Consider the following 25,022-nt stretch of genomic DNA (forward strand, 5'->3'; position numbering starts at 1 on the left):
GTTTCTTATAATATAATAAAAGTAAAGGATGGTTTGTAACTTTCTTTGATGTTTTAATAAAAAGAAAAATGAAAAAAAAAGCAGGAAAGAAAAAGAAAAGAAAATGGAAATAAAAACATGGAAATAAAACACTATTTACTCTAAAACATCTGTATTTTTGACTATTTTACAGTTTTTTTTTACCCATAGACCCATTAAAGCTACATTAAAGTTTGTTTTTTTCAGCATACTGTAGGTATCCATCAAAATAATAAATATACACATATATGTTATACCTATAAATGTCATAATCTGTACAGTAATTGTAAGTGTTCTATTAACTAATAATATATATAATATATGAGAATGATTTTTTTTAACAATCTTTTTACACTGTTCCCAGTATCATAGATCACATTCACATGTATATATGTCGATAAAAAACCTGGTATCAGATACAGTAGATACAAAGACAGAAAAATGCTAATTTTGTTACCCCTAAAATGAGGCATGAAACTTGCAAAAACATTGGTGTGTCCATGATGATCAAGACTAGTTACGCCCCTAACTCCTATACCACGAATTGCAGCTGCATAAATGTATATCTCTTAGAGTGGCAGGTGGCAGGAAGATGGGAGCCGACAGGCACCAGTGGCCATCTGTAAATGACAGCTTAGACTTTCTATTGTCAAAAAATGGAGAAAAATCCTATCTTCTACCAGACATGTTCACTGGTCAAGGTGTTTGTTGTTGTGATAAAACTGTTATCACTGGGGTGCGCTAGAGATCATGCAGCCCTGGGCCCATTATGTGATTTTTGGAGTTTCTATAGAGAAACGGCAGCCCTGGATCCATGAGAGAAATTGTAGTGATGTGATCGTTGGAATGCCCATATAGAAGTTAGAAAAAAAGGTAAATGAAATATGACATGCTCTAAAACTGCTAAAAAATATGGAGCATCTGAACGAGGCCTTACATGTGATACATGTTGGGGATTCGTTTTGATATCAAAGTGACTGGGTATGGACTTTTATACATTAGAGATGAGCGAACTTATCAAAAGTTCGGTTCGGCTAGTTCGCCGAATTTCACAAAAAAGTTCGGTTCGGACCGAACTAGTTCGGACCGAACCTGTCACTTACGTGCGCCGAGCATGCTACTGTCCAGGGTGCTGATAGAGTTAATGGGCTGCACTAACTCTTTCAGCAACCTTGACAGTACATGCTCGGCGCGCGGAAAATACAATTTAAATGTAATAAAAAAATAAAAATTATACGTTCGTACTTACTTTCCTCCTGTCCGGCCTCCAGCGATGACGTTTCATCCCTTTCGCCGCTGCAGCCAATCACAGGCTGTAGTGGCGGTCACGCACGTCAGGATGACGCTTCATCCCACGTGACCGCCTCTGCAGCCAATCACAGGCTGCAGCGGCGACATGGATGAAACGTCATCGCTGGAGGCCGGACAGGAGGAAAGTAAGTATGAACGTATTATTATTTTTTTTTGTCATGTATGTATGTTGGCATGTATGTATGTATGTATGTATGTATGTATGTTGTCATGTATGTATGTATATATGTGCATGTATGTATGTATGTGTGTATGTGTGCATGTGTGTATGTTTGCATGTATGTATTTTTGCATGTATGTTGTCATGTATGTATGTATATATGTGCATGTGTGTATGTATGTATGTTTGCATGAATGTATGCATGTATGTTTGCATGTATGTGTGTTTGCATGAATGTATGTTTGCATGTATGTATGTATGCATGTTTGTATGTATATTTGCATGTATGTATGTATGTATGTATGTATGTATGTTTGCATTTATGTATGTATGTATGTTGGCATGTATGTATGTTGTCATATATGTATTTATGTATGTATGTTGTCATGTATGTATATATGTGCATGTATGTTGGCATGTATGTATATATGTGCATGTGTGTATGTATATTTGCATGTATATATTTGCATGTATGTATGTTGTCATGTATGTATGTATGTATGTATGTATATATGTGCATGTATGTTTGCATGTATGTATACATGTGCATGTTTGTATGTATATTTGCATGTATATATGTTTGCATGTGTGTATGTTTGCATGTGTGTATGTATTTTTGCATGTATGTATGTTTGCATGTATGTATGTTGTCATGTATGTTTGCATGTATGTTGTCATGTATGTATGTATATATGTGCATGTATGTATGTTTGCATGTTTTTATTTTTGCATGTATGTTTATATATATGTGCATGCTTGTGTATATGTATCTTTGCATGTTTGTTTGTATGTATGTTTTCATGTGTGTGTGTGTATGCATGTATGTATGTATGATAGTTTGCATGTATATATGTGTGTATGTTTGCATGTATGTATATTTGCATGTATATATGTGCATGCTTGTATGTATGTATGTTTGTTTGTATATATGTATGTATGTATGTTTGCATGTATGTTTGTTTGTATATATGTCTGTATGGCCATGTATGATACTGTCTGCTGGCGCCCTGTATCTAAGTCAACTTCACGGCAGGCTTCTATACATGGTATAACAGCCAGTATCACACATTAAACTGAATCTAAGCCTACGACATGTTTTATTTCATTTATTATTTTTTTTTACAGGTTTGGTGTTTGGACTACGTCGGTTTCGAGGACTACTTAGATGACGTTTTTTATTTCTACAATAAAATGGTTAATGAGGGTTGTGTTGGGGGTGCTTTATTTCAATAAAATATTTTATCTATATCTTTGTCTTTTTCTTTTCAAATTTTATTACTACCACTTTAGTAATGGCCGCTGTCTGAGTGACAACATCCATTACTAAGGCGAGGCTTAGTGTTAGCCGGTGCTGAGGCTAACACTAACCACCATTATTACCCCGGTACCCACCACCACCAGGGGTGCCGGGAAGAGCCAGGTACGATCCAGTACCCGACCATCTGTTGTGATGGTCGGGCTCTGGGGCGGCCGCAGGCTGGTATTATGAGGCTGGGAAGGGCCTAAAACAGTGGACCTTCCCACCCTTGTAATGCTAGGCTGCTGCTGCTGTGTTGTATCTGGCTGGTTATAAAAGTGGGGGGGACCCCACGTCATTTTTTTTAAATTATTTATTTATTTTAATATTTTTTTAAAAAAGACATGGGGTTCCACCCAATTTATCATAACCAGCCACATACAACACAGTGTTATTAGCCTGGGAATGGACAAAACCAGTGGCCCTTCCCACCCATGTAATGCCAGACTGCTGCGGCCTTGTATATGGCTGGTTATTAAAAATGTGGGGGACCCGTCTATTGCTAAATTTGTTAAATTCAAAAAAAAAAACGACGTGGGGGTCCCCCCCATTTTTATAACCAGCCCGATACAACACAGCAGCAGCAGCCTAGCATTACAAGGGTGGGAAGGTCCACTGATTTTGGCCCTTCCCAGCCTCATAATACCAGCCTACGGCCGCCCAAGTACCCGACCATCACAACAGATGGTCGGGTACTGGAATGTACCAAGCTCTTCCCGGCACCCCTGGTGGTGGTGGGTACCGGGGTAATAATGGGTGGTTAGTGCTAGCCTCTGCACCGGCTAACACTAAGTGCCGCCTTAATAATGGACGCTGTCAATCAGCCAACTGCCATTATCTAGGCACTAATAAAGTTAAAAAAAAACCACAAAGACAATTCTTTTTTATTGAAATAAGAAATCCCCAACAAAACCCTCGTTAACCATTTTATTAAAATTTGAAAAAACGTAGATCTACGCAGTAGTCCAACGAATCGAAGATGTAGTCCAATCGGTACATCAAAATCTGCAACAACATAAAAAAAAACAGTTATCAATGTGAACAATACCAATACTTCTACTCACCTACACACATATATACACGCACACACAAACAACCATACACAAACACACACATATATACACAAACACAACAAGATATACACACACACATAAACAGACAAACACAGACACATATACACAAACTCACACATATACAAACAAAAACACACATATCCAAACACACACACAGTTATACACACACATACACGAACACATATACACAAACACATATACAAACAAAAACACACATACCCAAACACACACATATACACAAACACATATACACAAACACACCCATATATACACACAAACACACACACATAAACACACCCCCATATACACACATATACACAAACACACATATACAAAAACACACACAAACATCTACACAAACACATATACACAAACACACCCATATATACACAAACACACACACAAACACGGTTTCTTTTAAATGCTGCTGGGGAACCCGCTCGATCCACTATATAAGGCTGCGCTACAGTGCAGCATTTAAAAGAAACAGGATCCTGACCTGTCCATAGAGTTTAAGGCAGCACAGAGTATTTCAGGAGATGAGCGTGCAGATTTAGTGCTGCTGTGAACTCTGCTCTTACCATTATGTAGCTCTCAGTCTGTTACCTCTCCTCCACTCCTGTCCTCCAGAATACCTTCACATGATTGGCAAGTCACCACGTAATGGTAAGAGCAGAGTTCACAGCAGCACAGAGTATTTCAGAAGATGAGCGTGCGGATCTTGTGCGGGGTGGTGACTTGCCAATCATGTGAAGGTGTTATTGAGGACAGGAGTGGAGGAGAGGTAACAGACTGAGCTACGTAATGGTAAGAGCAGAGTTTACAGCAGCACAGAATCTGCACGCTCCTCTCCTGAAATATTCTGTGCTGCTGTGAACTCTGCTCTTACTATTACGTAGCTCTCAGTCTGTTACCTCTCCTCCACTCCTGTCCTCAAGAACACCTTCACATGATTGGCAAGTCACCACCCCGCACAAGATCCGCACGCTCATCTCCTGAAATACTCTGTGCTGCTGTGAACTCTGCTCTTACCATTACGTGGTGACTTGCCAATCATGTGAAGGTGTTATTGAGGACAGGAGTGGAGGAGAGGTAACAGACTGAGAGCTACGTAATGGTAAGAGCAGAGTTCACAGCAGCACTGAATCTGCACGCTCCTCTCCTGAAATACTCTGTGCTGCTGTGAACTCTGTTCTTACCATTACGTAGCTCAGTCTGTTACATCTCCTCCACTCCTGTCCTCTAACACGTTCACATGATTGGCAAGTCACCACCACGCACAAGATCCGCACGCTCATCTCCTGAAATACTCTGTGCTGCTGTGAACTCTGCTCTTACCATTACGTGGTGACTTGCCAATCATGTGAAGGTGTTCTTGAGGACAGGAGTGGAGGAGAGGTAACAGACTGAGAGCTACGTAATGGTAAGAGCAGAGTTCACAGCAGCACTGAATCTGCATGCTCATCTCCTGAAATACTCTGTGCTGCCTTAAACTCTGTGGACAGGTCAGGATCCTGTTTCTTTTAAATGCTGCACTGTAGCGTAGCCTTATATAGTGGATCGAGCGGGTTCCCTAGCAGCATTTAAAAGAAACAGGATCCTGACCTGTCCACAGAGTTTAAGGCAGCACAGAGTATTTCAGGAGATGAGCACGGGTAGCCGTTAGTTTTTCCGAGCCGTGCTCCCATTATGCACACGACCGTAAAAACACCCGTTATTGCGGGTCGTAATTACGACCCGCAATAACGGGCTCATAGACTTCTGTTACCCACGGGTACCTTTCCGTTTTCTCACGGGAAGGTGCCCGTGCCGTTAAAAAAATAGAACGTTCTATTTTTCTATTTTACGCGCCGTGCTGCTATAATTATAATGACAGCACGGTTCGCAAAAGCGGCCGGCTGCCCGTGGCCGGCCGTGCTCGTAATTACGAGTCGTAATTACGAGCATGGCACGTAAAATAAAAAAATAGAACATGTTCTATCTTTTTAACGGCACGGGCACCTTCCCGTGAGAAAACGGGAAGGTACCCGTGGCTAACAGAAGTCTATGGGCCCGCTATTTCGGGTCGTAATTACGACCCGTGATAACGGGTGTTTTTATGATCGACTCGTGTGCATGAGGCCCCGTAATGACGGGTGGCTACATGTGTGCACCCGTCATTACGGCAGCGTTGCTAGGCGACGTCAGTAAGGGTATGTGCACACACACTAATTACGTCCGTAATTGACGGACGTATTTTGGCCGCAAGTACCGGACCGAACACAGTGCAGGGAGCCGGGCTCCTAGCATCATATTTATGTACGATGCTAGGAGTCCCTGCCTCTCCGTGGAACTACTGTCCCGTACTGAAAACATGATTACAGTACGGGACAGTTGTCCTGCAGAGAGGCAGGGACTCCTAGCATCGTACATAACTATGATGCTAGGAGCCCGGCTCCCTGCACTGTGTTCGGTCCGATACTTGCGGCCGAAATACGTCCGTCAATTACGGACGTAATTAGTGTGTGTGCACATACCCTAAATAGTCACTGTCCAGGGTGCTGAAAGAGTTAACAGATCGGCAGTAACTGTTTCAGTACCCTGGACAGTGACTACCGATCACAGTACCTGTAAAAAAAAAGACGTTCATACTTACCGGGAACTCCCTGCTTCCTCCAGTCCGGTCTCCTGGCCGTTGCCTTGGTGACGCTTCCCTCTCGACATCCGGCCCTACATTCCTTTATGACGATGCAGCCCATGTGAGCGCTGCAGCCAATCACAGGCTGCCGCGGCCTCTGCAGCCAATCACAGGCTGCAGAGGCCTCTGCAGCCAATCACAGGCTGCCGCGTCAGAAAAGGTCGGACTGGAGGAAGAAGAGGGACTCGTCACCAAGACAACGACCGGGTACGTATGAAATGCTTTTTATTTTATTTTTAATCAGCAGCCTCTTTTCTCTATCAGTGATTGATAGAGATAAGTGGCTGCCGATTTGTATAATGTTTTTGACCGGGTTCGGTCAAAACGGGTTCGGCCGAACCCGGTGAAGTTCGGATTCGCTGCGAACCGAACTTTTCCGGAAGTTCGGACCGAAACCGGGTTCGGTTGTCCCGGTTCGCTCATCTCTATTATACATGTAAGGTATCATATACATTTTGAAATTTCCTCAAAGGTAAAATGTTTTTATTTTATAGCATATATAATAGAAGATAGCAGATTTTACATTGGTCTCTGGCACATCAATTTGTATTTAATGGCAAAATACATATAAACTCACTAAGAAACAGCAGGCAAACACATTTAGAAGAATCAGAAAAATGTAAGTGGCCCTAGATATGAAACACATATGTCACTTTAGGAAACATTGTCAACATCTTCATCTTAGTTACTGCCATCATCGTTCAGAGCACTAACGATTTCATAATGAGCTAATTTCAGTTTGGGGAATGCTTTTCTAATTTGATTGCAAGAACTTCCAGTCGTTTGAAAGATGCTCCGAGAGTCAAATGATGAGTTAGGAGAATGAGAGGAGTAACGGCATGTAGATTGATTCCATAATGATGCTACAGACACAAATTTGTTTTCTTTGGGCTGTTAGGGAGCCTGTAAACTGATGCAGTTTCCATGCTGTGCTTCACTGCTTTCTAGAATATTTATCTTCTATTACCAAACGAGGAGATTGTGTAGTCTTATTTATTCTGATCTGATGACACCATAAAATTAATCTTAACTCCTAGTGACTTTTTACTGCACCATGCTTTAACAGCTCAAGTCACTTTCCCTCATGCTTCGTGATTGAAGAAATGACAATAGGACTACATATTTAGTGTTCTAACTAACACTGCTCTGATTTGTTCTCAGACATTTCTTGCTGCTTCCTGGATTCACATGCGGTGACATGACTGCTTCAGTCTTCCTCACCCACGGTCCATGAAGGAACATTCTGTAGCTATTTAATTAGAAAGGAAATTTCTAACTAATTAGGATTTAGCAATTTCTATAAATGTGAAGATCTGTGAGGCAGTAACCACAGGTAAGTAAAACAAAGAATATCTGAAACCATTACAATGACCTAAGATTTTAGCCTTGGGTAGAGTTCTCTATTTACATGAAGCTAGATACTATTGTATACCTTTTGGGGTTTACTTCAGACTTATTAGCAGGGTGGATTAAGGGTACCATGAGCCCCGGGCAGTTCACAAAATGTTCACCCCCCCCCCCCCTGAAATCTGAAGACACCATACCATACTTTTACAGATTTCTGTTTAGGCAGATACACAGATCTGGCACGGTTTAGAGTTTTCTGTAAAAACAGAATGAACCATACAGAAAAGTGAAAGCAGAATGCTTTGACCCTAAAAAGGTCAGAAGCTTTAAATTGTATGTGGTTTCCAGAAAAAAAATCTGCTGTGCATGAATATAACCTTAAAAAGACAGTAGTCTCTGTTATTTAAATCTACATTTACCTTCAGATAAGGTAAATTTATACAGCAACAGAACTAAGCTCAGTACACAAATACAGCACCAGAACCAAGCTCAGTACATAAATACAGCACCATAACAAAGCTCACTACATAAATACAGCACCAGAACAAGCACAGTACATCAATACAGCACCAGGACAAAGCTCAGTATGAAAATACAGCACCAGAATAAAGCCCAGCACATAAATACAGCAACAGAACAAAGCACAGTACATATATACAGCATTAGAACATAGCTCAGAACATAAATACAGCACCTGAACAAAGCTCAGTACATAAATACAGCACCAGAATAAAGCCCAGCACATAAATACAGCAACAGAACCTAGCTCAGTATGAAAACACAGCACCAGACACAAGCTCAGTACATAAATACAGGAGCAGAACCAAGCTCAGTACATAAATACAGCACCAGCACAAAGCTCAGTACATAAATAAAGCACCAGAGCAAAGCTCAGTACATAAATACAGTACCAGAACAAAGCTAAGTACATAACTACAACATCAGAACTCAGCTCAGTACCTAAATACAGCACCAGAACAAAGCACAGTACATATATACAGAACCAGAACCAAGCTCAGAACATAAATGCAGCACCAGAACAAAGCTCAGTACATAAATACAGCACCAGAACAAAGCTCAGTACATAAATACAACACCAGAACAAAGCCCAGCACATAAATACAGCAAGAGAACTAAGCCTAGTACATAAATACAGCACCAGGACAAAGCTCAGTATGAAAATACAGCACCAGACCCAAGCTCAGTACATAAATACAGCAGCAGAACCAAGCTCAGTACATAAATACAGCACCAGAACAAAGCTCAGTGTCATGCCTGTGACATATGTGGACCCACTAGGCTACTCCGCCGTAGCGGAGTAGCAGCTGGCCAAACTACAGTCAATGAGTGCACAGGGATAGGCTCGCTCCCTGGAGCATCACATGCCGGCGTCCGCGGGGAGGAGGGAGAGGACGACGGCACAAATGATGCTGGCGGACACTGGAGGAAGCCGCGACTGCCAGCACTACGTTCAGTACATAAATACAGCACCAGAACAAGCTCAATACATAAATACAGCACCAGAACCAAGTACAGTACATTAATACAGTACCAGCATAAATACAGCTCAGTACTGAGATAATTTGCAAATTCAGTGTAACCCCTGCCCTATAGGTTAGTACATCTTAAAACTACGCTCCCAGCATGACCCGAACAATGGTAAGGATATGCTGGGAGTTGCTGTTTCAAATCATACCACCTATCATCTTGCTGCAGATAATACAGTGACTACAGAACTGATTAGAGGCAGAATAAACATTTGCATTGAGTGACGCACAGGTAACGTCTTCTCATATTCTAGTCGTTCTTTTTCTATTTTCTTCTCCATTCGGTCCAGACCTCTATGATGACTTCTCCTGGCCACGGCCCATTTGTGGAGTTTGTTGCTCAGACAAACATTTCCGCACCTATAAACAAAGATAAAATTATCATGGTGCCACACACTATGCCCCTAAATATGTTCTCGCCTTACCCTGCACCTCTAATTATAGAAGCACCATACACTGTGTCCCCAATTATAACAGCACAATACACTGTGTCCTACACACACCCACCCACACACACACACACACACACACACACACACACACACACAAACAAACAGAGTGCTCCCTGTAGATAGTGCCCCCTGTTGATAGTGCCCCCATAGAGCCTCTGTAGATAGTGCCCCTCATAGAGCCCCCTGTAAATAGTGCCACTCATAGAAACCCCTGTAGATAGTGCCCCTCATAGAGCCACATGTAGATAGTGCCCCTCATAGAGCCACCTGTAGACAGTGTTCCACATAGAGCCCTTTGTAGACATTGCTCCACATAGAGCCCCTTGTAGATAGTGCCCCATACATAGTGCCACCTATAGAGCCTCTTGTAGATAGCGCCCCATAAAGCCTCCTGTAGATACTGCCCCCCATAGAGCCCGCTGTAGCTACTACTCCCCATAGAACCCCCTGTAGATAGTGTCCCATGGAGACCCCTACAGATAGTGCCCTCCATAGAGCCCCCTGGAGATAGTGCCCTACATAAATCCTCCTGTAGATAGTGGGCTCCATAGATCCCCCTGTAGATAGTGTCCCACATACTGTCCCCTGTAGATACTGCCCCCATATTCCCCTGTAGATAGAGCCCCCTGTAGATAGAGCCCCTTGCAGAGAGAGTCCCCTGTAGATAATGCCACTCACATTGTTATATCAGCAAGTAACCGCTAAGCCAAGCTGGCCGGAGCTGCAGGCCCGAACAGGTGCAATAAGTGGAGAAGGGGAGAATGAGTCATTAAAAAGTCATTATCACCCCCAACCCATATATATACTTGTGGTTATAAAGGGACTGTTCTGTATTGTAACTTTCAAGGGATGGCCTCCACATGAGAACTCTTCAGTAAAGTACTGTTGATGTACTGTTGATGTCTGTGACGTTCTTTCCGGATTTAAAGGGACCGCGACATCACTTCTGTCCTGAGACCAGTGTGGACTTGACATCTCGTTACTGTTATGGCTCATTCAGACGAGCGCAATACTCGTCCGTGTGCTATGCGTTGAAATCCCTCACAGCACACGGACCCATGCAATTCAATGGGGCCATTCACACATGCGCTGTTTTTCACGGAGCGTGTGTCCATTGCGTGAAACTCACTGCATGTCCTATATTGGTGCGTTTTCACGCACCTAGTCGCCCATTGAAGTCTATGGGTGCGTGAAAACCACAAACCGCACACAAACGACATCTGTGTGCTGTCCGTGTTTCATGCATCAAATACATTGAAAAGCAGAGAATTATTATATATTTTTTTAAATTAAGTGCTTGCATGCACGTGAAAAACGTTTGCCACACGCAAAGCACACAGATGCCAATACGCAATACACACGGACAAGAAATGTAGTAAAAACGCTGCATTTTTTACGCGTGCAAGTCGGACACGCTCGTCTGAATGTAGCTTATAGACTGGTCTGTTAGCCTGTTACCCGATTCCCTGTGCTGGTAAGCCCCATTATACATATGCCTTATTGTGTCTTCTAGGGGAGAATATATCTGTAATACACCATTCGATGGAAGATATATCACAACATTTTTTGTATGAATTAGTAAGAAAAAAAGCAAACTTTGTGTCCCTCCGAATAACAAATCAGTATGATACAAATCCGTAATATGTTCATATGCCTTATGCTATAATCAGTAATGCTATTATTGGCAGTGATCCCTCTACAATAACATTTAATTCTCTGCAACTTGCCTGCAGGTGTCATCAGTATAATATACATTGGCATGGCGACTGCACAGGCTCTGTGCACTGCTATGCAGACTCCGACAGACTCTGTGTGAACGTTCTAAGTTATGAACTTACAGTAGATATAATTAAAATTAGCTGGATCCTGTGTGTCAGAGACACACAGGACCCGCTCTCAGCCAAGCCGTCAGTTCAGCTGAAGTGACGGTTTCGGCTGAGAGAGAGAACGATAAGTTTCTTTGTCTACAGGATATATAGAAGCTGTATCGTAAAAAGTAAAAAAATTGTTAATAAAATTAAATTTGAGTTGCTTCAAAACACAGAACTTATTATTTTCAATAAGCCCAATATATGTGCCAATGTAAGAAACAATAAGTAGGAATACATATGCATTATACACTTATCTTAATATTCTGCAAATAGGTTGCTCTAACTTTCGGGAAACTACAAGTCCAACTATCCAATGAATATTGGCAACTGTCATGGCAGCTGGAGAGTACCATTTTCAGAATATTAACATAAATGTATAATGCATATGTATTCCTACTTATAGTTTCTAGCATTGGCACACACATTTGGCTTATTCCCAAAACTGAGAAAATTCAAGTTTGAAAGATCTGACCCCTGCAGACTACTGGAAAAATGTTAGCCCAAAAGTAAGAATTTTAAAGAATTTTGATAATGCAGATTTGAGTACTGAATGTACTCTGAAAAATGTAAACATTAACTATAGTTCATCAATGAACTACTAACTAGGCATGAGAAATATACAGTAGGTCAATGATGACATCACTGGGGAGGAGAGCACCTACACGCAAAATGGGCAGTACAGTGCATTCAAATTTTCCATTTCCAATTACTGGAAATTCGCTTTAAACATTACATAAGGAAATGTACATTTAGTACAGCTCTACATACTTTCACTATGCTCTGTTACCAGGTTCCAAGTAGTAGAGAGGTTATCTTTGTTACATCATCATGGTAAGATTTGATAGTCTGTCATTATTATACATATGACATATGCTTTAATTGCCACCCATATGCTTTGTTGCATTACATATTGCAGCTGATGTTTAGTAACAGACCTGGAAACAACATCATAAATTTGTTTCTTATTCAAAGTAATACGGTGACTTAATAATGTTTACTAAAAAAAAAAAAAAAGTAACAGGAATTAGGAGATTTCTAGTGTTTTGCTTACTTTTCTTAATGCAATTAATTATTGCTTTGATTTTTAATAATAAGTATGTAATGAACATATTTTTCTTTGTTCGACAAAAAATTGTGCAGTGATTTGTTTGAAAACGTTCAAAGTGAATGCCCACCATTTTAATGTATTCTGTTTTATTTTTTATGAATTTAATGCGCTCGCTAGTTTTATAACATAAATTTAGAGCAGTTGGAACTGCATTTTTTTTAATATAAAGTTCTAAATCCCCTGTCTAGACATAGAAATAAATTATTATAGTCTGGCGCCTGCAACCACTGCTGGGGGTGGGGGCGGCTTAGGAGCTTCCTGCATACTGAGGTAGTTTTGAGTTAAATGTATAAATGTATTCAGTAAGCTCCTAAACTCCCCCAAACGGTGGCTGCAGGCACAAAGATTTTTCCTTATTTATATGGAGCCTGTCAGTACGTTTGGAGCCACTTAAACACCAGCATGCTGTTATGCAGATGGGCTTTACTGTTTCAAACATGCCTACTCTAAAATGATTGTTTAGGGAATAATTAGTAAGTTAGAACTTCCCAAAAGAAGTCCCGCGGCATCGTGTACGCTTGAAGCCGAGAAAAGTGCACCTCGCTTCACTGCACATGCGCAGTATACTGTCCTCGGCTACATATGCACAATGGCCATGCACCCAATGCCACTCCCAGTCTTGTCTCAGTAAGTTGTAACTTACTTTACTATTTATTCCCTAAACTTCCGTTTTAGAGGTAGAACTAAGCCCCAGCTGTATAATGGCATTGCTGGTGGTTTAGTGGCCTCAAACGTACTGACAGGTTTCTTTTAAAGGGAAACTGTCAGCAGTTTTGAGGCCTCAGAACTGCTGACAGCGCTATTTAGTGGAGGGGGAGAACATTGCAACAATACCTGCTGTCTTGTCATGCAAGTTGCATGAAAAAGAAATCAACGGTTAATTCAACCGATGCCGCGGTCGCAAGTGCCACTGAGAGTATGCCATTTTCTACATAGGAATAATGTTCCACGGTTTCTGCATATCAATAGTTTATTGTAGTATTGTACATACAGTAAACGTGGCTACTCTCTCTGATATCTGAATGACTCTGAGTGCTATTTGCCACTTCTGACAGTTTTAGCCTCATATCCGCTTGCCAAGCTCGTAGTTATAAATATTATTCACATTAACCATTATCAACACATCTCTCCCTTTTTAACATAAAAATAAACAAAAAAACTAAAGTAATTATAATAATAGCAAAACCATACAACAACAGTAAATAGTCAAAGAGCTTGTAATACAGAATTAAAATTATGACGTTTCAACATTGTTCAAAGAGTCTTGCTATTTTTTTGTCAATTTTTCCATCACGTGCCTGAGCAGTCTGAGGTGGCCTTGTTTCCAGGTAGCTCCATTCTGTGAATCCATTCTGAATGATGAAGCCGTGTTCTCATCTGCTTATATGAAATCATTATGCTCAATGTCTGAAATGTCGGTCTGGTTGTCAATGTTATCTGTATACACGTTTGTTGCGAATAGTAACTTTTTCTTTATTGTCGTTTGCCCAGTAATCATCCACAGGTAAGTGTATCCTCATGTTAACCCTGTCATAGTTCTGTACTTCTGTTGACTGTCTACATTGCTGCTGATCTAACTGTATCATGTCTTGTACTTTAGCAATTTTTGGTAAATGCCTCCTATTCTAATTTTTTCATCATTTGTTTTGACCACATAAGATCGAGATAATATTAGTCGAAGCACTTGTGCTTTTTCATGCCAAGTCGATCAATTCCAAATTCTGACTTTATCTCCAGTTCCTAATGGTTTGAGTGTTTTTGTGCATTTATCATAATTTCTCTTTTGTCCCTCACATATGTTTTGTTCCTTTTGTTTATACTGTTTACTTAGGGCATCAGATTTGTGTCAACACTTAAGTTCCACTGCAGGCAATTTTGTTTTTAACTGTCTTCCAGGGATAAATCATATGGTGATTTGTGTCCTTCAAGTGTGGTTGCTTTATCGTTTAACCCCTTAACAACATGCCACCTATATGTATGTGGCAGCCATTAAGGGGAAGTATGGAGTGTGCTCAAGGGCTGAGCTCGCGTCAAAATTAGCGGGTGACAGCTGTGTAATACAGCCGACACCTCACTGTAACGAGCAGAATTAAAGATCACTTTGATTCCGCCTATTTAACCCCTTAAATTCTGCGGTCAATCGCGACCACAGCATTTAAATAGTTAGAATCAGGGGTGGACGCGTCCGACCTGCCATATGCCCCCACGTGACTGGATCGCAGGGTGCCAATGGTAGTCATAGCAGCTCGGGGCCTAACCAGGGCTCCCAGGTCTGCCATCTTTGTACTCCTTTGACACCCAAATGGCTGTTTTTAGGTCACCTTTGCTCTATAAAAAAATTGGATAAAAAAAAGTGATCAAAAAGTCGCACGTACCCAAAAATGATATCAGTAAAAAACAACAGCACGCTCCGCAAAAAATAAACACTCAGATAACGCAATCAGTGGAAAAATAAATAGTTATGCCTCTCAGAATATGGCGACACAAAACAATTAATTTTTTTTAGCCTTTAGTTTTTTTTTTATAAAAATGGTAAAACATAAAAAAATATAAATTTGCCATAATCGTATAAACCAATAGAATAAGGTGAACATGTAGTTTTAACCACCTCATAGACATCATAAACAAACACAAAAAATGGCATAATCTCCATTTTTTTGCCTACTTTGACCCACAAATTATTATTTTTTCAGTTTCCCAGTACATTATGTGGTAAAATAATTGGCATGAAAAACTACAACTTGTCACGCAAAAAACAAGCCCTCATATGGCTATGTCGACGAAAAAATTAAAAACCTATGACTTTTGGAAGGCGGGTAGGAAAAAATGAAAATTAAAAAATGAAGGTTGGCAGTGTCCTTAAAGGGTTAAAGTGTAGCTAAACGTTTGACAAGCTTCTGACATGTCATAGTGACATGTCAGAAGTTTGGATTGGTGGGGGTCCGAGCACTGAGACCCGCACCAATCGCTAGAACAAAGCAGCTCAAGTGCTCGTGTGAGCGCTCAGCCGCTTCGTGTCTGTTCGGCTTTTTCCAGAAAGCCGATGTATCGGAGTACAGGCTCATGGACTTTCTATTGAGTCCGTACACCGATACATTTATTTCCGGTACGCTTTATATACCGCGTTCCAAATTATTATGCAAATGTTGTTTTTCGCTGATTTTCCTAAATAGTCGATGGAAATGACAGTCAGTATAATTTTCAAGTCATCAACCGTTGGAGTATAATGCGAATTTTATTGAACAAATATCCTAATGATAACAGATTTTTTTTTAGAAGTAAAAAACTCAAAATGCACTGTTTCAAATTATTATGCGCAACAGAGATTAAAACATTTTAAAGGTTGTAAAGAGAACTAAAATGGTAATTTGTTGAATTTGCAGCATCAGGAGGTCATATTTACAGAAATCAAAAGCTCTTTCAATCAAAAAACACTTAGGCCAAGTTACATGTTAACATAGGACCCCCATCTTTGATATCACCTTCAGAATTCTTGCATCCATTGAATTTGTGAGTATTTGGACAGATTCTGCTTGAGGGCATGACCACACGTGGCGGATTTCCTCCGCAACTGTCCGCATCAATGCCGCACAGAATCTGCGTTGCAGATTCTGCTGCGGATCTGCACAAAATGTGCAGTAAATTGATGCGGACTAGCTGCTGCGGACTGCGGTAAAAGTACTTCCCTTCTCCCTATCAGTGCAGGATAGAGAGAAGGGACAGCACTTTCCCTTGTGAAAGTCAAAGAAATTCATACTTACCGGCCGTTGTCTTGGTGACGCGTCCCTCCTTCGGCATCCAGCCCGACCTCCCTGGATGACGCGGCAGTCCATGTGACCGCTGCAGCCTGTTATTGGCCTGTGATTGGCTGCAGCCGTCACTTAGACTGAAACGTCATCCTGGGAAGCCGGACTGGAGACAGAAGCAGGGAGTTCTCGGTAAGTATGAACTTCAATTTTTTTTACAGGTTGCTGTATATTGAGATCGTAGTCACTGTCCAGGGTGCAGAAACAGTTACTGCCGATCGCTTAACTCTTTCAGCACCCTGGACAGTGACTATTTACTGACGTCTCCTAGCAACGCTCCCGTAATTACGGGAGCCCCATTGACTTCCTCAGTCTGGCTGTAGACCTAGAAATACATGGGTCCAGCCAGAATGAAGAAATGTCATGGCAAAAAAGCAAGACGCATCCGCAGCACACATAACATGTGCATGACAGCTGCGGACTTCATTGCGGAATTTAGAATCTCCATTGAAGTCAATGGAGAAATTCCGCCATGAGTCCGCCACTGCTCCACAACAGACAGAGCATGCTGCGGACACCAAATTCCGCTCCGCAGCCTATGCTCCGCAGCGGAATTTTACGCCTCGTCTAAACGAACACTTCTAAATAGAAGTGGAAGGCAATGGAGAAACGGCTCCGCTGCGGATTAACGCTGCGGAGTGTCCGCAGCGGAATTTAAGTGAAATTCCGCCACGTGTGAACCCAGCCTGAATATCTTTGCAGGATGTCAGGATAGCCTCCCAGAGCTTCTGTTTTGATGTGAACTGCCTCCCACCCTCATAGATATTTTGCTTGAGGATGCTCCAAAGGTTCTCAATAGGGTTGAGGTCAGGGGAACATGGGGGCCACACCATGAGTTTTGCTGCTTTTATGCCCATAGCAGCCAATGACACAGAGGTATTCTTTTCAGCATGCGATGGTGCATTGTCATGCATGAAGATAATTTTGCTACGGAAGGCACGGTTCTTCTTTTTGTACCACGGAAGAAAGTGGTCAGTCATAAACTCTACGTACTTTGCAGAGGTCATTTTCACACCGTCAGGGACTCTAAAGGGACCTACCAGCTCTCTCCCCATAATTCCAGCCCAAAACATGACACCGCCACCTCCTTGCTGACGTTGCAGCCTTGTTGGGACATGGTGGCCATTCACCGACCATCCACTACTCCATCCATCTGTACCATCCAGGGTTGCACGGCACTCATCATTAAACAAACACAGTTTGAAAATTAGTCTTCATGTATTTCTGAGCCCACTGCAACCGTTTCTGCTTGTGAGCATTGTTTAGGGGTGGCCGAATAATAGCTTTATGCACACTTGCAAACCTCTGGAGGATCCTACACCTTGAGGTTCGCGGGACTCCAGAGGCACCAGCGGCTTTAAATACCTGTTTGCTGCTTTGCACTGGCATTTTAGCAGCTGCTCTCCTAATCTTATTAATTTGTCCTTCCAGAAACCTTCCTCATTATGCCTTTATCTGAACGAACCCGTCTGTACTCTGAATCAGCCACAAATCTTTTCACAGTACGATGATCACGCTTAAGTTTTCTTGAAATATCCAATGTCTTCATACCTTGACCAAGGTATTGCACTATTTCACGCTTTTCGGCAGCAGAGAGATCCTTTTTCTTTCCCATATTGCTTGAAACCTGTGGCCTCCTTAATAATGTGGAACATCCTTCTTAAGTAGTTTTCCTTTGATTGGGCACAACTGGCAAACTAATTATCACAGGTTTCTGAGATTGATTACAATGATCCAAAGAGCCCTAAGACACAATACCATCCATGAGTTTAATTGAAAAACTAATAATTAAATGTTTATGACAGTTAAATCCAATGTGCATAATAATTTGGAACGCGGTGTATGTCCTAACTGACTATGCCCCATTCAGTTATTATGTATATAGACATTGTCAGCATGTGAAGCGCTCTGATCCCCGGAGTGCTATGTCCCCACTATCCTTCCACTTCCTCCGGCGTTCTCGGCATCTCCTGCTTATGCCAAGAGATAACCGAGCCAATAAGCTTGGTTTCTGGGCAGATGACGAGCTGATGATCACCATAATTCTCAAAACATGGTAATCAGAAACAAGTTTGTTTGCAAAACAAGCTGTTCTCGGACACTAAGCCTCCTTTACAATTCCATCACAGCAATCCAAGCCTAGAGAGAGGAGAGATATAAAAAAAAAATACATTCATTAAAAAAAAAAAGATTAAAAAGAATGTTTAAAAAATTGAATTTATTAAACTTTTAAAGTAGTTATGATATGCAAAGCAGTTGCAAAAAAATAATCATTTAAAGCAATGCATACCAGAACGGGAAAATCTGACCTGGACACAGGAACATCAATGACCCTTAGTCATGAAAAAAAAGACCAGCTTTCACACCTCAAATGATGTGCTGTATTTCAGTTTGAGATCTTCTGAATAATTGGAATGTGTCAAGTATTTCCAGGAGTGCCTTTCCAAATTGAATATATCCACTCCAATTATTTCCCAGGGTCCACATGGCATTTCTCTTTGTATTAAGGGCTCCTTAGGCAATGCTGGGGTAATGGTTTGACAAATTGTGCAAGTTGCTCAATATCCTCATTCGCACAGGGAAACTTTGCATTTTTGAATACCAAGATGACGTTCATATATGATGGTTAGCATGTCTTTTCCTAGTTAAAATGGTATTATAATTTGAAATCCTTTAAGCAGCACAGCATCCAACATTGACATAGGATTTGGGAAGTTCAACTTTAGGAGTTGAATATGTGACTGTGTTTTTCACAACTCCTTTTGTGTGATAGTTAAAAATGCCTTGTGATATGTTTCAACAATAAATTTTGTTACATACACAAAGTTGTGAAAAGATTCACGTCCAAAGGCAATGCCCACAGTCGCTTTTTCTATTTGTACATATTTGCGTGTGAAGCATATGCCATTTACTTCCATTCTCTGCCATGCTGTTGTAGTAGAACTGCACCTATTCCATCTTTCGATGCATCTATTGATACTTTTGGAGGCCGATGTATGTTAACGTATTGAATAGTTGGTGCACTGCAGGGAATGTCTTTTAGAAAGTTGAACTCATTTTCCTGCTTCTCTGCCACTTCCATTCAGCAGTGTTTAGTAACAGGTTCCTCATATGTTCAGTCTTATCTTTTACATTTGGTACGTACTTGCTCAAGTAATTCAACATGCTTATAAATCTCTGCAGTTCATTTTTGTTCTGAGGACTAGCCATCCTTTTAATGGCTAGAACCTTAGTTGGATCCGGCTTCACTTCACTATCAGAAATAATATCCCCAAGATACAAAATCGGCTTGAGAAAGGCTCAGGTTGTGTGAGCCGAAACGTTGCACTTTTGGGGTTAATAAAGCACCCACTTTTTTCACCATAAGCCTTTGTGAGTGCTGCCTATTTACTGCTTTTTGTCTAGAGGGACAGCGGTCAGTTCCCTAAGGCTTGCACCCCCTTTCATTTAAGTCTGTGCTGCTGGATTCTAATTTTGTATCCAAGATACAAAATATATATTTTTTAAAACTGACACTTATTTTTATTCAGTTTCACACCATTTTCTTTTGTAATCTGTAAGACCCGTTTTAATATTTTGTCATGCTCGGCTTCTGTGACACCCTAAATAAAAATGCCATCTATGTAGACTTTAACTCCTTCAACCCCTTCTAAAAGTTGTTTTGTTCTATATAAAAAAAAATCAGAAGCAGGACATAATCCGAAAGGAAGACTAAACTGGTACCTTGTAAATAGTGTATTAAAGGCACACAGCTTTCTGCTTTTTCTAAAGTCATATTTACTGGCTTTAGCTCTTTGTGTCATAGAAGATGTGGCAATTGTGTCAACCCGTGAAATCTTACCTTTCCTACTCCTGTTAAGGCTTTTACCTGCTGCCTGACATATTCTCATAGCTTTCTCTAATCTTAGATCCTGTTCCCTTTTCAGTCTTTCTTGTGGTCCGTTTTTGAGTAATGAATCTTCAGCTGACCAAGTTTTATGTTCTATTTTTCAGCTTGAGATCTGTGATGTACTCCTCTACACTTTCATGTGGCAACTGCATTCTGGAGTTAAACAGAAACCTTTCAAATGTCTTATTCACTTTTGGGGTACATTATTCCTACATTTTTTCCATCATCATTTTCAAATTGTTAATGTCACTCTCATCTTCTGTTCACTTGGTAATCGTATAGTATTAGTAGCCTTTATGAACAATAACAGTGTCTTGTTAAATGATTTCCCCCACATTTCTAACCATCTTAACTGGGTTTGGTGGGTGCAGACTGTTTATTCTGGTCATTGCAGGAATGTCGGCAGTCATGGGTGAATCTGCTGTATTCTCAGTATATTAGGCTTCTCTCTCTGCCATCTGTATGTCTCCGAGCGAGTACCTAACTGCCACTTGCCAAGCCCCTGGTTATAAAGTTTATTGACATTAATATTAGCAGTACCAATTATCAACATAGAAGTGGCCCCTTGATATGCAAGTGCTCCTAAGTTCTCCTTAGAAAATGCTGCCAGCCCTTCCCCTCTGCTCAGAGTGAAGCCTCAAAACTGCTGACAGATTCCCTTTATATCTAAGCCTAACCAGCGGATATCGAGTTTTATATGAAAAAAATTGCGTTACAGCTGCTATAAAAGTATATTACATTATTTCTAAAAACAATATGGTTTTCAAAAATGAACATTCACTTTAAGCTTTCTCAGATTGCAGATATTTATCTTTTTGCTAAAAACTCATTGCCTTCTAAAATATTATATATAATAAATATTAATATTATTTATAAAAGTATTAATTATAATAAATGTTATTATAATAACATTATTAAGATATAAAGGGCGCTATGATTTAGGACTAGATATTGTTAAACTGATTCACCAGGTAAGTGTATCAGAGTGATTTAAATTTGGATACTTAATGGATATTGGAAATATCTAAAGATTCCCTCATCTCTATTTGGGAGACTACTTAAGGTAAAATAGTCTCCCAAATAGAGATGAGGAAATGTTTAGATACTTTACCTTGAGTCACTTTTTTAAAACACTTACCGCAGTTAGGATGGGACTACAGAAGCAATTCCAAATGTCACAGTCAGTTGAAGTTGCAGGAATACATAGAGTACCGTGAGAGTCAGAGGTATATATGTAACTTTCATGCCGTTTTTCTGAGATTGTCATTGTAAACAAATGTCTAAAAAAAAATGGCGTAAAAAAGAGTCACACGCAAGATGTGTACCCAAGTAACATAACTGCAATTGCAAATTCACTTTTGAACTGTCAATCAACCAAAGTCTACAAAAATGCTTCAGGTACAATATATTGCCAAAAGTCTATGGACACCCCTCCTAATTATTGAGTTTCAGATTGCATGCAGATTGTCTATCCTGGTCATTGCAGGGATCGCTGCAGTCATCAGTGACTTTAAACATGGTACTGTCATAGAATGGCGCCTTTGCCATAATTCAGTTAGTGACATTTCTAATCTGCCATATCTGCCACGATCAACTGTAAGTGATATCATTGTGAAAAGTAAACTTCTAGGAGTAACAACAGCTCTGCCACAAAGTGCTAGAATACACAATCTCATAGAGCGTAGCTGCTCATTCCCAAAGTGTGTGGCGCCCAAAAATCTCCTATCCTCTGGTACATCATTCACTACAGTGTAATGACAGGGTAGGGAGACAGACAGGTGAGCCCTAATCTACCCGCCACTCAGTCCCTGCTTACTTGCAACGACCCGTCCTAAGCGACAGGGTACAACTTGGCGATGGTCCCTACGCTCAGTAAGTGCAAGACAGACAAAACAGACAGGGGTACACAGAAGCAGGGAAACGGGGCAGCTGCCCACGGAGACACCGTGAGCAACAAGAGTGGTGAACGAGCCGAGTCAAACCAGGAGAGAGCGAGGTACAAAACGCTGAGCAGAAGAGTGGTCAGAAAGCCAAGGTCAATAACAAGTAGAGGATCCGTAGTACAAGCAGCAGCAGCAAGCCAGGAAACAAGCATAGAAGAATCACAGGCAAAGGAGGAACAGGAAAGGCAGGAATAAATAGACAGTGGGCAGGAACTACCTCCATCTGGCCAGGCTGTGATAGGCTCTCCCACTCCTAAGCCTGCCATCCTGAGTGGTGGAAGATGGAGTCAGTCTCACAGACATAGGAGCAGGTGCAGACTGATTGCCCATGGGTGTCGACACAGAGCCTGGGTCTGGCAAATCCTTTACATACAGAGTTCCAAACCTTCTCTGGAAGTGACATCAGCATAAGAGCCATGCGTCAAGATCTTCATGAAATGGGTTTCCATTGTCGAGCAGCTGCACACAAGCCTAAGATCATCACGCAAAATGCCAAACGATGGATGAATCTGGGTTAGCAGATGCCAGTAGAACATTACCTACCATAACGCATAGTGCCTACTCTAAAATGGAGGAATAATGGTCTGGAATTTTTTAAGGGTCTGGACTAGGCTCCTTATTTTCTTTGAAGGGCATTGTTAATGCTACAGCATGCCAAGACATTGTAGATAATTGTATGCTACCAACATTGAAGCAACAGGTGAGCCAGACCTTTTTGTCATGAATAGGTACATACTCCCACAGAGACAAAACACAATCTTGTGGAAAGCCTCCCAGAAAAGTGAAGGCTGACATAGCCTTAGAAGGGGGTAAAATCTGTATAAACACCCATAGTTTTGGAATTGGATGTCCACCAAGCTTATATAGGTGTGATGGTCAGGTGTCCATATACTTTTGGCCATATAGTGTGTGCAGGTGCATATGTATTGACAACAAGAATAAATATCTGCATAAAGTTTGTATGACCCCCCTGTGTTTGTTAGGGTATCCGCCAGGTACTGGACTTTCCTCCCACACTCAAAAAACATACTGTTAGGTTAATTGACTTCCTAAGAAATTAATCTTAGTGTTTTCTTGTTTGTCTGAGATATGGAAATTAGATTGTAAACTCCATTGGGGACAGGGACTAATTTGAATGGGGACAATCTCTGTACAGGACTGCAAAATATGTTGTCATTTTAGAAGTAACAGGAAATAAATATGGTATAATGATAAATGGGCATCATTACACACCAAGCTGAAATGCATGGGTTGCTCAGAGACAGCAATAATATTGAGTTACAAGACACTCCCATAAAACCTGATGTACCCATATTTCCTGATGAACTTTTTCATGTCCATCCTTTCCCATTGAGAATATCATAACCAGGACAGAATCCCAATGATAATAATGCTGGAAAGACCATTTTAACAGTATCCCTCTCATGCACTAGAAAACTTTATATTAAAATCCTCCTAGCTTATGTTACATTATTGCCTGATAATCACAAAAGGGGTTAACTAATATGGGTAAAGTAACTGAAGACATAGATACCCATTAATGTTGTAGGATAATTAGGCTTCTATATAACTACAGCAGATTTATTTCATAATAAATACAATTAATTTGTAAAAAGGCATCTTAACGATTAACATTTATTCCATATTAATAAGCAATAACCACTTTTATGGTGGATTAAATGCTTATTTTGCGGCACTAAAATCTAACTATAGCTCCATTCTGGAAACATTTAATGTCACTTGTAAAAGGTTACAGAAGATTTTGTGTTTTAAAATATTTCCACACCATTTAAGCCTGTCCTATTCCATTCATAGTCGTAATATAGGATGGTGCAGTTTTAACTATCTCCTTTCTGTGTTCATGGAGGATTAGTTCACCAATATTGATTAGTACAAAGTTGAGCATTCTACTGAAATAGAAATAAAATAAGCGTTGTTTCACAAATGTAAATTAAAAGAGTTCATAGATTTGGCTCCTACTTGTAAATAAGTCCTGTGACTAAACACATTTCTTGACAAAAACAGCAAGTGGGACAAGTTTGAACCCTTGCCACATGTGAAACACTTAAAGAGGACCGATCACTTCTTGGGAAACCTCATGGAGTAATAGCAGACACAAATATATAAAACCTTTTTGTCAAATATACGTATATAATCAGGAAAATTAAAAAATAACAGTGGAATCCAACACCCGTAGACTTTAATGGTATCCATTTAAGGGATACCTAATGAACTCTCATGAGCCTTTTCATGACGTATCTACTAAACAGATACCATTATAGCCTATGGTTGACGAATGCCACTGTTAGGCATCTGTTTAACGCATCTGTCAAACATAGGCTATAAAGACATGCATTTAATGGATTCTATCCAGATAAAAAATAAAAACGGTATTCCTGATGTATCATTTCCGACGGAGGCAAAAAGAACACTTTTTTAGCCTCCGTCAGTAAAATGGGAACCTATGGGCATGTCTTATGTATGCGCCATGACCTTTTCCGGCACATGCATCAAACGTCTAAA

This window comes from Rhinoderma darwinii, chromosome 1 (genome assembly GCF_050947455.1).
Source record: "Rhinoderma darwinii isolate aRhiDar2 chromosome 1, aRhiDar2.hap1, whole genome shotgun sequence".
NCBI lineage: Eukaryota > Metazoa > Chordata > Amphibia > Anura > Rhinodermatidae > Rhinoderma > Rhinoderma darwinii.